This window comes from Chlorocebus sabaeus, chromosome 15, assembly GCF_047675955.1.
Source record: "Chlorocebus sabaeus isolate Y175 chromosome 15, mChlSab1.0.hap1, whole genome shotgun sequence".
Taxonomy (NCBI): Eukaryota; Metazoa; Chordata; class Mammalia; order Primates; family Cercopithecidae; genus Chlorocebus; species Chlorocebus sabaeus.
The window spans coordinates 58,731,598-58,750,123 of NC_132918.1; positions in this window are offsets into that span (position 1 = coordinate 58,731,598).

The following is an 18,526-nucleotide window of genomic DNA, read 5'->3' on the forward strand; positions in this document are numbered from 1 at the left end:
ACACAACAAAAAAAGAGAATTTTAGACCAATATCCCTGATGAACATCGATGCAAAAATCCTCAATAAAATACTGGCAAACCGGATTCAGCAACACATCAAAAAGCTTATCCACCATGATCAAGTGGGCTTCATCCCTGGGATGCAAGGCTGGTTCAACATTCGCAAATCAGTAAACATAATCCAGCATATAAACAGAACCAAAGACAAGAACCACATCATTATCTCAATAGATGCAGAAAAGGCTTTTGACAAAATTCAACAGCTCTTCATGCTAAAAACGCTCAAAAAATTCGGTATTGATGGAACGTACCTCAAAATAATAAGAGCTATTTATGACAAACCCACAGCCAATATCATACTGAATGGGCAAAAACTGGAAAAATTCCCTTTGAAAACTGGCACAAGACAGGGATGCCCTCTCTCACCACTCCTATTCAACATAGTGTTGGAAGTTCTGGCTAGGGCAATCAGGCAAGAGAAAGAAATCAAGGGGATTCAGTTAGGAAAAGAAGAAGTCAAATTGTCCCTGTTTGCAGACGACATGATTGTATATTTAGAAAACCCCATTGTCTCAGCCCAAAATCTCCTTAAGCTGATAAGCAACTTCAGCAAAGTCTCAGGATACAAAATTAATGTGCAAAAATCACAAGCATTCTTATACACCAGTGACAGTCAAACAGAGAGCCAAATCAGGAATGAACTTCCATTCACAATTGCTTCAAAGAGAATAAAATACCTAGGAATCCAACTTACAAGGGATGTAAAGGACCTCTTCAAGGAGAACTACAAACCACTGCTCAGTGAAATCAAAGAGGACACAAACAAATGGAAGAACATACCATGCTCATGGATAGGAAGAATCAATATCGTGAAAATGGCCATACTGCCCAAGGTAATTTATAGATTCAATGCCATCCCCATCAAGCTACCAATGAGCTTCTTCACAGAATTGGAAAAAACTGCTTTAAAGTTCATATGGAACCAAAAAAGAGCCCACATCTCCAAGACAATCCTAAGTCAAAAGAACAAAGCTGGAGGCATCACGCTACCTGACTTCAAACTATACTACAAGGCTACAGTAACCAAAACAGCATGGTACTGGTATCAAAACAGAGATATAGACCAATGGAACAGAACAGAGTCCTCAGAAATAATACCACACATCTACAACCATCTGATCTTTGACAAACCTGAGAGAAAAAAGAAATGGGGAAAGGATTCCCTATTTAATAAATGGTGCTTGGAAAATTGGCTAGCCATAAGTAGAAAGCTGAAACTGGATCCTTTCCTTACTCCTTATATGAAAATTAATTCAAGATGGATTAGAGACTTAAATGTTCGACCTAATATCATAAAAATCCTAGAGGAAAACCTAGGTAGTACCATTCAGGACATAGGCATGGGCAAAGACTTCATGTCTAAAACACCAAAAGCAATGGCAGCAAAAGCCAAAATTGACAAATAGGATCTCATTAAACTAAAGAGCTTCTGCACAGCAAAAGAAACTACCATCAGAGTGAACAGGCAACCTACAGAATGGGAGAAAATTTTTGCAATCTACTCATCTGACAAAGGGCTAATATCCAGAACCTACAAAGAACTCAAACAAATTTACAAGAAAAAAACAAACAACCCCATCAAAAAGTGGGCAAAGGATATGAACAGACATTTCTCAAAAGAAGACATTCATACAGCCAACAGACACATGAAAAAATGCTCCTCATCACTGACCATCAGAGAAATGCAAATCAAAACCACAATGAGATACCATCTCACACCAGTTAGAATGGCGATCATTAAAAAGTCAGGAAACAACAGGTGCTGGAGAGGATGTGGAGAAATAGGAACACTTTTACACTGTTGGTGGGATTGTAAACTAGTTCAACCATTATGGAAAACAGTATGGCGATTCCTCAAGGATCTAGAACTAGATGTACCATATGACCCAGCCATCCCATTACTGGGTATATACCCAAAGGATTATAAATTATGCTGCTATAAGGACACATGCACACGTATGTTTATTGCAGCACTATTCACAATAGCAAAGACTTGGAATCAACCCAAATGTCCATCAGTGACAGATTGGATTAAGAAAATGTGGCACATATACACCATGGAATACTATGCAGCCATAAAAAAGGATGAGTTTGTGTCCTTTGTAGGGACATGGATGCAGCTGGAAACCATCATTCTTAGCAAACTATCACAAGAACAGAAAACCAAACACCGCATGTTCTCACTCGTAGGTGGGAACTGAACAATGAGATCACTTGGACTCGGGAAGGGGAACATCACACACCGGGGCCTATCATGGGGAGGGGGGAGGGGGGAGGGATTGCACTGGGAGTTATACCTGATGTAAATGACGAGTTGATGGGTGCAGCACACCAACATGGCACAAGTATACATATGTAGCAAACCTGCACGTTGTGCACATGTACCCTACAACTTGAAGTTTAATAATAATAAATAAATTAAAAAAAAAAAAAAAAAAAAAAAAAAGGCCATTGAGAATACACAGTGGAATTGATACCTGTGCTGAACTTCCATCTTTTCTAGAATGAAGGCACTTATATCACCTAAGAATTAAGCTTCTAACCAGAAACCCACAGAGAGTTTGAGAATAAATTGTCAAAAGGCTCGAATACCCAGAAAAAGAAGTGAGAGAAAAAAACATGTTTACATATTTTGACCTTTTATTACTCTCCATGGTTTGAGACATAACGTGTTCTGAAACATGATTTTTATAAGTGGCATATTTGGGGCCAAAAATATAAACAAAAAGCTATTCGCATCAGACCCCTCAATAGCTATTAACATAATTATTTCTAATTTTCCATTGAGTGAATGTTCTGTGATTTAATAAAGTGAATTATTTTTTAAAATTACAAGAAAGGAGGCCTATTTTTCTTTAACTCTAAAAGGATCAAAAATTTATTCTGAATAAAATTATGGGTGTGGTCACATAATAGTTGAAAGGCTAAGACAGAAAACTGTATCTCACGCTTGTGAAACGATTTGTGAGAACTGACCCTTTTCAGACAGAAAATCAATCCCAGAGATCTTAAGTGACCCCTTAGTGACCTCTCCACTGGCCCAGTATAATAATAACAACAGTGGTAGATGAAGTGAGGTTATATATGCCGGTGGATTGGATGGAAGTACATCTTAGAGCTGTTATTTCCAGGCTTTGGCCATTGATTTACTACCTAAATGATTTTTGTAATATCAATATGCTCTTGTTATTTACTTAGTTTCTTTAAATTGTGTCTTCTTTTACTTGAAAATAAATTTGTCCTTATACTAAGTAATAATATTCATGAAATCATGTTTGATAAAACAGTTATGTTTATTTCCAGTAAATATTAAATCATAAACTTAAAATTTAAAATATCTCTTTGTGAGCCACCTAAAATCAATTAGTACACCCATGTACTCATGGTGTTATGTATATAACACTTTGGGAAAGATTGTCTTAGAGAAGGGGGCAGCACATTTTGGCTGGTTACCTGTTTGATAAACAAAGTTTTATTGGAACACAGCCAGGTCCATTTATTTTTATATTGTTTTGGTTGCTTTTGTGCTATAATGGCAGATTAAGTAGTTTTGACGGTGAGTATATGTCTTACAAAACTGAAAAATATTTAGTATATGGCTCTTTACAGAAAAGTTTGTCAATCCCTGGGTTAGAGGAACACTCCTCAGCTGGGTTTTGTCCATTTCCATGACTATCCTCTGGTTCTCATTCATGATACAAATCTCCCTCTCCTTAGAAGTGTCTTTCATGAGAAGCAACTATTCTACCTTCTGTGAAGACCAGACTAGAGAAAACCTACTTAAGCATAGGCTGAATCCACAGAGTCTAATGAAGGTCTATTGACAGATCTCCACCAAATATCTGTTGGCTTGAAAGGGATACATTTCAGTTTGCTGCAGAGACTAGCTGTCTCATTATTCCCCAACCAACTAGACTGAACATTCCAGCATCTTTTTCTCTCGCATCTTCAAAATGGAGTGACATAAGATGAGATTTCAAGCTTGAAAACCGACTTTGAGTAAGAATTCAACATTGATGTGGCTGTCACTTCTAGCTCTGATATCTATATTCCTAAGTGTGGGCAGCTTCTGTTTAACGTAAAGTTGAACATTTTAAGCAGAAAAGCAATTTTCATCAGGTAAAGTAAGGGGAAAAATTTGTAAAGCCGTGTCACCTTACATTATACTGTCTGGCTTTTTTTTTTTTTTCAGTCATTTCTTGTGAAAGAGAATAAAAGTCCTCATATAAAAGAAAGCGAAATTTTCTAATTTTGAGGACACAAGAGAAATGGCTGTGTGTATGTGTATTAGCTATTACTGGCTCTGGAAATATGTTTTTATCACTCTTATTACTATAACTGTATATAATCAAGACATAAAATTAAAATTTGTAATATATATCCAGTTAATGAGATAAGAAAGTATCACAACTAAACATTTTTAGTATATTTCTTCAAGATGTTTGTGGACTGACGAACCAAATTATGAACAAACTATTGAGGCATTATAGAGGAGATAATGATCCATTGATATTGATGCATGTGTATATATTTAAGGTGGAAAAGGATTGGAAAAATGTTCATAGGGAAATTTTATTTCGGTCTTGAAGGATGAGTGGGAGTTTTCTAGGTAGAAAAGCAGGTGGAAGACATTTCATGAAAAAGGATTTGTTCTTCTCTTACAAGAGTCAGTGGTAGGACGTTATAAAAAGCACTAGCTGCATCTTCATTGTCCATATCAATTTTAACCCTTGACAAGCCTTTAAGAATGTTTTGAGGTCATTTTCTGGGTCTGTTTGGTGGGTCTTTTGCGAATAAGTCACTTATTCTCAGGAAAAAATGCTTCCTTTTTCTTGGTTAAAGAATATATATCCCCTAGTTTTTGATTCTTTGTCTTGACTCACTAAACCAAATGACTTCTGTAGCTTGGTCTGTGATGGAGCAGTGGAGGTTCAAGTTTGAGAAAGGAAGCAAGACCTAGGCTTTGGCCATACTGTTACAGAAAGATTTTGTTCCCTGGGTGACAGCTAAAAAACCTCCCTGACACATCTGCACATCACACCATGATACGATATTTTCCGGACTTCTCTATGGTTTGGGCCCTCCCTGCCAATTCTCCATTTGCCTCTGCAGCAGCAATGGAATCAGTCAGCAGATGCTGATCTTGTTTTTCTGCATCTGCAAGTGTCCCACAGGGCTAAGATATCGCGTTTCCTACAGTTCAGCATTTATCCTTCTCTCAGGAAATAGCATTTATCCTGTCAGGGAAAAGCAGGTGCATAAACTTCTATACCAGGGACTCTGTACCCAAGAACAGAGAGATTTGTAAGGCCCTTCGCTGATGCAGGCCATCAGAGCAGCTTTTGGTCTGCTAGTCTTGACAGTTCCATGGAGCAGAGCGAGGGCTTTGTCATGATATCACAAACCAAAGGGGGACAGTAGAATAGAATCAAAGGCAGAAGGGTAGCTTTCATAATCTAACCAGAGGATATCAAGTGATAGGTTCTAGTTAAATTTGGCAGAGACATATGTCGTGGGATCTCATGGAGAAGCCTTTGGTTGTGTAGCCTGTACTGCAGGGGGTGGCGTGGGAAAGACGCTCCAGCTTTTCCAGTATCAGTGTCATCTGGAGGAGGGCTGAAGTGACTCATCCAGGAAAGCCTCATGGCAGGCTGGGAATAAAAGGGAAAAAGGCTGGCAGTAGTCTATCAGGCCTCCTACTTGTCCTGAGTTTTTGCATCATAATGAGGTCCAAATGCTCTTTAAATCTTCTGTGAACCCCTTTGGAGTTTATAGAATCATTGCATGTAGAAGTGGAAGGGATCTTCGAGTTTATCTGCTTCAACACTCTCATTTCAAGATGAACACTGAGGCCAAAGGAGGGCAACTGAATGGTCTGAAAATAGCCAAAATTCTCCACTCTCCGCTTTCCTCCCTCCCCTCTCTTCCTCCTGTCCTTCTTTCCCTTCCTTCTGCATATATTTATTAAATATCTACTATGTTCCAGTATTCTTCTAGGCAATTGGGACATATCAGTGAATCAAATAGTGAAAGATTCCTGTCTTCATGGATCCTATTGAGGAGACAGACACTAAACAACATACATGACAGATAAGTTATACAATGTGATAGAATGTAATAAGTACTATGGAAAAGAATTCACAGTGGGATCCCTGTGGGTGAAGGATGGGGAGAATGCAGTTTTAAATACGGTGGTCAGGGAAGGATTTATTGAAAAGGCAATATTTGAGCAAAGGCTTGAAGGCAATGAGAGTCTGCTGTGTGGGTTTCTGGAGGAAGAATAGTCTAGGTAGAGAGAACAGCTGGTGCAAAGGTCCTGAGGTGGGAGTATGTCTAGTGTGCTTGAGGAATGGCAAACAGGTTAGAGAGAATGGAGTGGAGTAAATGAAGAGTGGAAAGTAGGAAATGAGATAAAAGAAGTAGCAAGTTTGTAATTACTTTGTAAATAATTGTGAAGGAATTTGGGCTTTTATTCTGATTAAGGTAGAAAATCACTGGAGGATTTCGAGTTAGGGATAATAAGATTTGATTTATATTTACAAAGAAAAATCCTGTGTTCCATTTGAGCATACACTGTAAGAGGGCAAGGGAGGAAGCAGGGAGCCCAGTTACTTTGTTCAGAGCTCAGACAAAGAAATAGAAAAATATTCCGGGTATGTTTTTCAGGTAAAGCCAACATTGTTTGCTTATAGATTTAATTGTGATATGAGAGAAAGAGAAAAATCATGGTGAACACCTGAGTGTTTGGCTTGAATGATAGAAAAGATGGAGAGATCAATTGGGATGGTTAAGTCTTGGATGGAGCAGGTTTAAGAAGGAAAGTCAGTTTAACTTTGGACATGCTGAATTTGAGATGCCTGTTGGATACTCAAGTGGGGATAAATAGGTGGCTGGATGTTGAAGTCTTAAATTTAGGAGAAAACTGGGTTGAAGATGTACATTTGGAAGTAGCCATTGTATATATAATACTTAAATCTATAAGACTAAAAATTTTGTCTGAATAATGTCTATAAATAAAGAAGACATGACCAAGGACTCAACTCTGGGCACCTCAACATTATGAGATCAAAAAAAAGGAGAAACCAGAAGAAGGTAGACTAAGAAGACACTCTCACAGAAGTAGGAGAAAAGCCAGCAGAATGTGGTGTCCTGGAACCCAAGTGAAGAAAGTGCAATTAAGGAGGGAGTGAGGAACTGTGTTAAGATCTGCTGATGGATCAAGGAAGGTGAAGACCGAAAACTGAAAAATTGGATTTAGCTATACACAGTAGATCTTTTTAAGAGCAGTATTGGTGGACTAGTGGTGGAGAAAGCTAAGTTGGGTTGGATTTCTGTGAGAATGGGAGAAAAAACTGTAGATTGTGTGTACGTATAATACCTTCAAAGGGGTTTGCTGCAAAGAAATGAAAGAAATGGAATGACAACTAGAGGAAAAGTGAAAACTTCTGGAGTTTTTTTTTTTTTTTTTTTTTTTTTTTTTTTTTTTTTTTGTGGGAGAAATAACATGTTTGTAAGCTGATGGGGATGATTTCGTAGAGGGTGAGAGAAGAAACAGTTGCTAGTAAGATATCCTTCAGTGGGCCAGAGGAGATGATCAAGTACCAAAAGACTGTCTTTAGATAGCAGTATGGTTAATTCACGTGTTAGCAGGTGTGAAAATGGAATATGTGGCCTTGAAGATAGTAGGTGGGCGGAAGAGACAGTAGAGTCCACCAAACTTCTTTGGTATTATTTAAAATTTCTCCATAAAAAACATCAGAGTAAGAATGTGGGAGGGATTTTGGAGGTTTGAGGAGAGAAGGTGTAAGAAAGTCTTTTGAAAGAATGGGAAAATGAAACAAATGGACTAGAAAAGTATAGTGATCAACCCCTCTCTCCCTCTCTTCCTCCCTCCCTCCCTCTTATTTTCTTTCCTCCCTCCCTCCCTTCCTCCCTTCCTTCCCTCCCTTCCTTCCTTTCCTTCCTTCCCTTCCTTCTTTCCTTCCTTTCTTTCCTTCCTTCCTCTCCTTCCTCTCCTTCCTCTCCTTCCTCTCCTTCTCCTTCCTTCCTTCCTTCCTTCCTTCCTTCCTTCCTTCCTTCCTTCCTTCCTTCCTTCCTTCCTTCCTTCCTTCCTTCCTTCCACTCTGTTTGCTCTTGCATGTCTACAACACACCAAACACTGTGCTCAATTTGCTTAACTATTTTCATTATCTGTAAGTGGAGGGACAACATTTTTTTTTTTTTTTATTAAAACTCTGTGGGAGAGACATCCTGGTAGTAAGTCACTATCATGAATGAATAAGCTGGGCATCAAGCCCATCCATAGTCTCCAAGGCTGTTTCTGGCAGGTGACGATGGATGGTTCAAAATGGACAATCATAGTGCCACTGAGAGTTTTCTGCAGGAGAATAGAAATCCAAAATGCAGTAGTGAAACTGAGTTTGCCTTACTCCCACACACAGGTTCTCAAATTTCATCACTCAAGGAGACTGTTCTCATGAGCCTGTTGGCTACAAATTTGATTTAGGTTATTTCTCAGAACTAGATTTAAAACATTTTTTTTTTTTTTTTTTACAATATAGTGTTTTCAGGATATGTCCAAGCCTAGGAAGCTCATCATTTGAATAAGCTAAAAGATTATCATTCAATATTTTTTTCAAGGACGCTCAACATCTCATAGATGCTTGGAAAATGTAATATGAATTGGGGATTGTCTTTATTCATGGGACCTAAGACAGAGAAATATATAATATAATTTATAGATTGCTGTAATTATAAACAGAAAACTGAAAACTTCATATGAAATGGAATGGCTAGGTATTCCATTCTAAATAGCTATATCTTTTCTAAAATTTCTGAGGGTTATTGAAGAGTTTGAGGTTGATTGTTTTTAATCTTTCTTAGCACATCACTGTGACTCTTATTTTCATTCTCTTGGCCTCTCCCTTAACTGTTCCCTTAGTATATTCAAATTGTTTCATTGATTAAGAGGTCTAAACTTGCTCACAATATTTCAGACTGGCTGAAAGTAGATACATAGCTCTAGCTAGAATGAAATGCATTTTAGAGGTTCAAATAGGAACTAGTTATATTTCTAAGGGAGATAGTTTTTTAAAAGTTAGCTAAGAACACATTTATAATAGAGATGGTGCCATAACAGCAGCATCCCATTTACCAGCAACCCACAGAGCTGCTTGTGGTTATGTGCACTGTTGAATGTGCACTGTTTTCAAGTGTAGATTCCACCACACTACTCGCTGCCCATTCAACACTGCATCATGACAAATTGGTGTGGCTCCTGTCTTGCTTTGCTGTTGGTCACTTGTAGAATTTCATGGCACAGTCTGTTTGATGGGACAAGGATCCCTCACTATGGGTCCATCAGAAGAGTGGATGTGGAACAAGTAAGAAACCCTTTAATGCCCACTCCCAATGACACTATCCTTAACATACACCTTTCATGGTTGTGTGTAAGGTGTTACACTTTACTGAAGAGTTGAAGGGAAAATGTTAAGCTGTAGGCTAACCTTGACTTTTTGCAATGACCAAGGAAAAAACAAAAAGAATTAGCCCCTTTGAAATTCCTCTGGCAGAATATCTTCTAGTTCCCAATATTACCCCTCTGCCTTTCCTCATGGCTCTCCCTGTCACACAGCTGATTCTGTATGTGTGTGTGTGTGTGTTTTTTTTTTTTTTTGTAAGGATTATGATTCTCTGCCCAACTTGTAGAAAATCCCACTCCTTACATTTGGGGCTCCAAAATTCTTGGCCTATGTGGAAAGCACCTTAATTCTCCCTGAAATCATCTTCCATCAAGGAGTTTGAGACCAGCCTGGTCCCAAGCGATCCTCCTGCCTCAGTGTCTCAAAGTGAGAGGGGCAACATAATAAGACCCTTGCTTTTACAAAAAATACAAAATAAAAAAATTAGCTGAGCATGGTGGTGTGTGCTCGTGTTTCTAACTACTTAGGAGGCTGAAGTGGGAGGATTGCTTTAGCCCAGGCAAAGCTTCAATGAGTCTTAATTGTGCCACTGCACCCTGGCATGGGTGACAGAGTAAGACCCTGTCTCAAAAAACAAAAAAAAAAACACAAAAAAAACCAGAAACCAAAACCAAAAAAAAAAAAAAAGCAGCCAAAATCCAGTGGCCTCAGCAAAATTGAAATCCATGAAAGAGGAGAAAAATGAAGCAGCAGATGCTTTATAAAGGCACTGTGCAGTGGGTTGGATGTAATACCACTGGCAACAGCGGTAGTAATAATAATTATAATTATAACGATGACAATAATTATAACATTAGCTAAATTTGCTAGAGAACCATCTATGTGCCAAGACCTTTATAAAAATTATCTATTTGATTTTGAGAAACATCAAGCAATGTAGGCATTATTATCCTTATATTTTTAGATGTCAAAACTGCGATTAAGAGAGATTAAATAATTTTACCAAGATCAGACACCTATTAAGAATAGAACTGGCATTTAAACCAAAATAGACCTGAAACACCTGTCTGTGGTCACTCCACAGCATCCTGTGTCCTCCCTAGGAAATTTTCAGTGGTCACTGAGCACCTCAGACACCTCCCTGGGAAGACAAAGGATTTGGAAGTTTGAGGTACCAGGTATTCTCTGGGCTGAAATAATTGAAACAGTAGGTTATTCTTGATAATTCTTCTTATAACTGGTGTGATCTAGAAAGCAAGAATTATGTTAAAATATAGAAGTGAGTGAATACTTATTTTACTGGGAAGAAGAGCTGTCTTCTAGAGCATTTAAATTTCCCTGTACAGTCATCCCTCGGTATCCTTAGGAGATTAGTTCCAGGACCTCCAGAATACCAAAATCTACAGATGTTCAAGTCCCTTGTATAAAATGATGCTGTATTTGCATATGGCCTATGCACATCCTCCCGTATGCTTTCAGTATCTTGATACTTACAATACATAATACAAGGTAAATGCTATGTAAATGATTATTATACTGTATTTTTAAAATTGTGTATTATTTTTATTATTTTTTAAAATTTATTGAGAATTTCTGATCTCTGGTTGGTTCGCTCTGTGGATACAAAGGGCCAATGGCACTGTGGTGCTTTGTATCTCACACACACATCCCTTAACGTTTTGGCTTGAATGAGATGAAGTGAGTTTACTGCCATTTTGTTTTATTTCTGGAGCACCCCAAACAACTTTACTACCTATTTGCAAATGATCATTCAGGAAAAGTATGTTAAACCTGGGTTTATGAATACGTTACCTCTTTTCTATTTATTTTGCTTCAAGCACTTCTTACGGATTTACCTGTATCATAATTACCTCTTGTAAAGTTGTTTCAAAGTATTCCTTTTCATTAAAAATTTGCATGCAAATGACTTAAGAGTCAACTAGTGTTACAAAGTTAGATATGAAAAACAGTAGGCTTCATTTTACTCCCACTTCTCCCTCTTAAGAGGCAAGCATTTTCATCTTTCTAAGTGAATACTTTAGATATTTACCATCGTATCTCTAAAAAACATGCTTCTGTTAGGCATTATCTATTGGCTGCCTAACTTGGGAGGATTTAATTCCCTCAATTTTTATATACTTCTCCATCCCATCACGACACTTTCCCTTATCCTGTACATGAATATGGTTATATCAGTTAGAGCAATACTCAGTGTTTACACTATGACAATGGAAATAATTTATGATTGAGTCACATAATGTACTAGGATAACTTTTTTGTACTGTTTTTTTTTCTCATAGTGAAATTATCCTTTGTTGGTTTGCTTAATTTCCTATGCACCTTTCTCTAAGTTAAGCCAAAAATTTCCACCCCCTGTCCAAATCACCTCTTGGTACATTCAGATGCGTCAGGCACTTACACTGATGACATTTCCTTGAAGAAATCTATCTTGAGTCAGTCTTATTTGCTCCATCGTGGGCTGGTGGGTGCCGGCTCCTTTTGTGTTAGGTGCCAGCTGCTATTCTGAAATTACCCTCCTCAACACCTTGAGGATTCTGGTGTTGTTTTCTCTGTTTCTTAAACTGCAAGTCATTTTCTTTTTGGTTTACTTTTTGTTTTAATGGAACACATCCACCTGTAAATGCCTGAGAATGGTTGCATGACAGGTAAACTATAGCTTTAGAGATACATGTTTAAGTAGTAAAACTATAAAGACAACAAAGTTCAGTACAGTGGTTACCTTATAGGGCAGATAGTTTTTAGAGATTTGGTGGGGGGTACAATGGAAACTTCTAAAGATGGCATCTTCTAAAGATGGCAATGACCTTTTATCCCCCTAACCTGGTTGGTGGTTACATAGATGTTCCCTACTTGATAAATCGTTAAGTTATACATTTTGTTTTCTGCACTATTTTATTATTATTATTATTATTATTATTATTATTATACTTTTAAGTTCTAGGGTACATGCGCACAACATGCAGGTTTGTTACATATGTATACATGTGCCATGTTGGTGTGCTGCACCCATTAACTCGTCATTTACATTAGGTATATCTCCTAATGCTATCCCTCCCCATCCCCCTCCCGACAATAGGACCCGGTGTGTGATATTCCCCTTCCTGTGTCCAAGTGATCTCATTGTTCAATTCCCACCTATGAGCGAGAACATGTGGTGTTTGGTTTTCTGTTCTTGCGATAGTTTGCTAAGAATGATGATTTCCAGCTGCATCCATGTCCCTACAAAGAACATGAACTCATCCTTTTTTATGGCTGCATAGTATTCCATGGTATATATGTGCCACATTTTCTTAATCCAGTCTATCACCAGTGGACATTTGGGTTGATTCCAAGTCTTTGATATTGTGAATAGTGCTGCAATAAACATACGTGTGCATGTGTCTTTATAGCAGCATGATTTATAATCCTTTGGGTATATACCCAGTAATGGGATGGCTGGGTCAAATGGTATTTCTAGTTCTAGATCCTTGAGGAATCGCCACACTGTCTTCCACAATAGTTGAACTAGTTTACAGTCCCAGCAACAGTGTAAAAGTGTTCCTATTTCTCCACATCCTCTCCAGCACGTGTTGTTTCTTGATTTGTTAATGATCGCCATTCTAACTGGTGTGAGATGGTATCTCATTGTGGTTTTGATTTGCATTTCTGTGGTGGCCAGTGATGATGAGCATTTTTTCATGTGTCTGTTGGCTGTATGAATGTCTTCTTCTGAGAACTGTCTGTTATATCCTTCGCCCACTTTTTGATGGGGTTGTTTGTTTTCTTCTTGTAAATTTGATTGAGTTTTGTGTAGGTTCTGGATATTAGCCCTTTAGAGTCAGATGAGTAGATTGCAAAAATTTTCTCCCATTCTGCAGGTTGCCTGTTCATTCTGATGGTAGTTTCTTTTGCTGTACAGAAGCTCTTTAATTTAATTAGATTCCATTTGTCAATTTTGGCTTTTGTTGCCGTTGCTTTTGGTGTTTTAGACATGAAATCCTCGCCTATGCCTATGTCCTGAATGGTATTACCTAGGTTTTCTTCTAGGGTTTTTATGGTTTTAGGTCTAACATTTAAGTCTCTAATCCATCTTGAATTAATTTTCATATAAGGAGTAAGGAAAGGATCCAGTTTCAGCTTTCTACTTATGGCTAGCCAATTTTCCCAGCACCATTTATTAAATAGGGAATCCTTTCCCCATTTCTTGTTTTTGTCAGGTTTGTCAAAGATCAGATGACTGTAGATGTGTGGTATTATTTCTTTTTTATGAGTAATAGAGTTGACCACAAAAAAGGTAAACATAAAAGGAAGGTTTAAATCAACACTTGATATCTAGTAAACCTTTAATAAAGGTTAATGGTTTAATAGTAATATTAACTATTACTATTAATAGTAACTAATATTATTTTATTATTTATTATTATTAACTATTATTAATAGTAATATTAGCTATTACTATTATTGTAAAGTCACAGTTTCAACCAATGGAGATTTCCCCACACAAGCAACATTTAGCAATGTCTTGAGATATTTTTGGTTGTTTCAATTGGGGAACAGTGCTACTGACAGCTATTGAATTGAGGCCAAAGATCTTGCAATGCATCATACAATGTACAGCACAGCTCCCCCCACGAAAAAATTATCTGGCCCCAAATGTCAATAGTGCTGAGGCTGAAAAACCTTATGTTGTAAAGCATTTCATGTCGTATGTAATACCTGGATCTCAATCAATGGTCATTCCCTTACCCAACCACAAATTTCATTCTTTTCTTATATCTATTTACAGCTTTCTTGTCATTTACATCACTGCTTCAATATGATAACAATGCATAGCTGCTTATTCATTCAGTCAAATAGTGGATAAACTTTAACTGGTGAAAATAATGGAATGTCTAGGATTTTCTCTTAAATCACTTGGTGAGGGTAATGTCCTATTTGCTGGCAATGAACCCTTCTCCAGAGAGTCACTAGATATATTAGGCATATGCTACATCCATCTCCTTTTCTTCTCAGTGATGAGTCATTTCTTGTCTTCATGAAGCCTTTGTCCTGTAAATTCAGTCTGTTTCATCACAGTCTGGTCCCTCAGGCAGCAGTGGCAAAGGGCCAGTGGATATTATTTGCATCGTCTTTGCTTAAACTCCAGGAACTTGGACAAATGGGTGCAATTCAAGGGCCACACTGGCACATTGAGCATTCTTTTTTTCTGGACATATCTAAAGATCTGTTGTGCTACACTGACTGGCTTTCTCCTGCCACAGTGATCAGATAACTAGATTAAGATAATCTCAAATAATAATAATTAAAAAAATTAGACTAGGTTACAGATAATCCAAAACAAATGTGTTATTGTTCTCCCTGGTTAGGAAATAACCTTGAAAAAGGAAGAAACTGAGTTTATACTTACCTATGACATATCAATTTAATGGAACAAGTGAGAGTCAATGATTAATCTGGTTTTTGAATTAAGCTTTATTTACCTTCAAAATATTAGTTGTATATTTGAATCTTTTAAGTCAAACAATTTTCTTATAAGTTGAACCTTTTAAGTCAAACAATTTTCTTATAAGTTGTTTCATCCCTTCTCTAAACCACTCTGCCCCAAAAAGTATGCTTGTTAAATGTTGGAATACCAGAAGGTGAACTAGATATGACTTAACAACTCAAACCATCACTTTGGGCCTGTTTCTGTTATCACACGATTTTAAGCTTTTTCTTCATGGGCCTCAGGCAATAACCTTCATCCTGGAGGATTTCCCTTGATCTGCAGCATCCTGTTGGAAGCAATCCCTGGGTACAAATTTTAAACATCTATTAACGAGAGATTTTGATTATTTTAGTTTGTTTCTTTTGTGCCAAGATAAATAAACTTTCTCTTTCTCTCTAATATTAGTATTTGATCATTGTTCAAGACAGTTATTCATAGTACAATTAAAATAGCAAAGATTTTGGCTTAGTTGGATCTGAACTCTGCCACTTACTGATTGTGTGGGAAAATTCACTTAACCTCACTGTGCCTAAATTTCCTCATCCATAAAAGGAACGGGTACTTGTCATGGTCTGAACATCTATGAAAATGGGGAGGGGGATTTCATGGGCTTTTAGATGGGCAATTTCACCTAGAAAGGAATGTGGATGAGATCAGCAATTATAAATGTCACTAAATAGCTAGGGATTAGAAATTATTTCCTGAGGAAGATCCGAAGACTTAAAATTTAGTTTGGCTGACTATAAAAAGAGAAAAAAGGAAGAGAAAGCAACTTTTCCAGTATCTATATGCCCAGTATATGCTAGGTTACATTTACACATTTTCACCTTGTTTAATCCTTACAATCATCCTACAAGGTAGGTATTAGTTTGCTCCATTTTCAGTTAATCCATAGACTTGCCAGAGAGTTATGTCATGGCCTAGGCCCCTAAGCCCCAAAGATGAGCTGGACACAACAGATCCTTGCTGTGGGAGTCAGGAGAGAGAGAGAGAGACAGAGACAGACAGAGAGAGGGAGAGAGGGAGAGAGAGAGAGAGAGAGCATGGGCGAGAGCATGAGAGAGAGCCAACTTAGCAAAAGGAGCAGAACTAGAGAGGACCTGAAGAGGATGTGATGGCACTTCAGAGTTACAAGGATGTGGACACTCTTGATGCAGGAAGATTGGTTAGTCAAACAAGAGGAAGAGAATAAATCCTAGAGAGAAACTTGGGAGGAAAGGAGGGAGAGGGAGAGAGAAGGGAGATATAGAGCTAGTGGGAGAGAGAGAGATTGAGAGAGAGAGAGGAGAGAGGCCATATGGCTCATGAGACGCTTGGGGAAAGAGTATTGCATTTCCATGGCTGACTGAGGTCCTGTTAATTCTGCATTTCCGAGTTAAGTGTGTCCCCACCAGGCATGTGCTGATTCAAAGATGAGATAATGGGAGGCTGAGACAGGCTACAGTGAACTATGATGATGCCACTGCACTATAGCCTGGGTGACAAAGCAAGATCCAGTTTCTAAAAAAAAATAAAAATAAAAATAAAAAGGCTGGGTGCGGTGGCTCACATCTGTAATCCCAGCACTTTGGGAGGCTGAGGCAGGCAGATCACTTGAGCTCAGGAGTTCGAGACCAGCCTGGCCAACATAGTGAAACCCCATCTCTACTAAAAATACAAAAATTAACAGAGCATAGTGACCTATGCCTGTAGTCCCAGCTACTTGGGAGGCTGAGGCAGGAGAATGGCTTGAACCTGGGAGGCGGAGGTTGCAGTGGGCAACTCTTCACCACAAAATTGCACCACTGCACTCCAGCTCAGGCAACAGAGTGAGACTCTATGTCAAATAAATAAATAAATAAATAAATAAATAAATAAATAAATAAATAAAAGGGGAAAAGAAAAAAGAAACATTTAGTTGTTGGATTGTTGTACTCTGGGGTTGTAGTTCACATTATAATATTACAAACAAACAAATACACAATCCCGAGCAAGCCTCTCCTGATTGTTGACTGAGAGCAAGGCACTGTGCTTATAGACTACATGGATATAAAGGATAAACTTAAGATTTGTCCTGGGGCTTCTATCTGCGTGCTTTCCCACAGCTTGCTCCTAATTCCAGGCTTTGCCGGGCCAGTGAGAATGAGTGATGGTGGGGTTCCTAATTCTATGGAGCTACACACTGTATACAGGCCTGTATTAGTCAGGGTTCTCTAGAGGGACAGAACTAATAGGATAGATGTATATATGAAAGGGAGTTTATTAAGGAGAATTGACTCACACGGTCACAAGGTAAAGTCCCACAATAGGCCATCTGCAAGTTAAGGAGGAGGGAAGCCAGTGGTGGGTCAGTCCGAGTCCCCACATCTCAAAAGTAGGGAAGCTGACACTGCAGCCTTCAGTCTGTGGTCAAAGGCCTGAGGGCCCCTGGCAAACCACTGGTGTAAGTCCCAGAGTCCAAAAGCTGAAAAACTTGGTGTCTGATGTTCGAGGGCAGGAAACATCCATCACAGGAGAAAGATGAAGTTCGGAAGACTCAGCAAGTCTGCTCTTTCCAACTTTTTCTGCTTGCTTTATTCTAGCCACGTTGGCAGCTGATTAGATTGTGCCCACCCAGATTGAGGGTGGGTCTGCCTCTCCCATTGCACTGACTCAAATGTTAATCTCCTTGGGCAACACTCTCACAGACACACCCAGGAACAATACTTGGCATCCTTCGATCCAATCAAGTTGATGCTCAATATTAACCACCACAAGGCCCAAAGCAGAGAGTTATTAATACCTAATCAACCCTCTCCAAGCCCCTACATGTTAATTGTCTACTCTGCCCCTTTCCCTTAATGCCAGGCCAGTTCAACAAAATATTTTAAAAACAAAACAATTGCCAGTGGTTGTAGCCATCACCGAGGAATTTCTCCCCACCCTTACCCCTTACCATTTGCTTGTTCTTAATTTTCTTTAGTCCTGGACCTTCATACTCTGGTATCTTGGTTCTGTAACCATGAACTTGACCTCACCCATGGTTTTCAGAGCAAGAACTTTGTAGCTGGACTCTCTAGTGTTAAAATTTTGCCTTCAGAATTTTCTTAACACCCCTCTGGTTCATCATGCTGCCTGAAGTTCCCTTGGCAGTATCTGGGCCATTCATAGTCCCTTACAAGAGGAAGGGAGAACTCAGATATCCTCTTAAGGTATATTTTTAACATCTGCAAGTAGTGATGGGGCAAGTAGCTACTGAATAGAGCAGCCTGTACATTGAGTCCCTTTCTGGAAAGCACTGAGATAGAAGTGAGAGGACAGAATTTAAATGAAGTAAGAATCCTGGGGTTCTTGATAGCTAGTGAATTCCCCTCTGTCACTGGAGACCTCAACAGGATACAGAAGAGAAGACTGGCAAATAAGAGGTTTATCTTGATGCCCCAAATAATTTAGGTGAATGGCAGGAATCCCATCATTCTGATAAACTGATTGATCGCTTGGTTCAGTCATTCATTCTTTTGTTTATCACACATTTATTAAATACCTGCCATATGCCTAGAACTCAGATTAACAACAAATCTCTTCTGCATCGATGAAA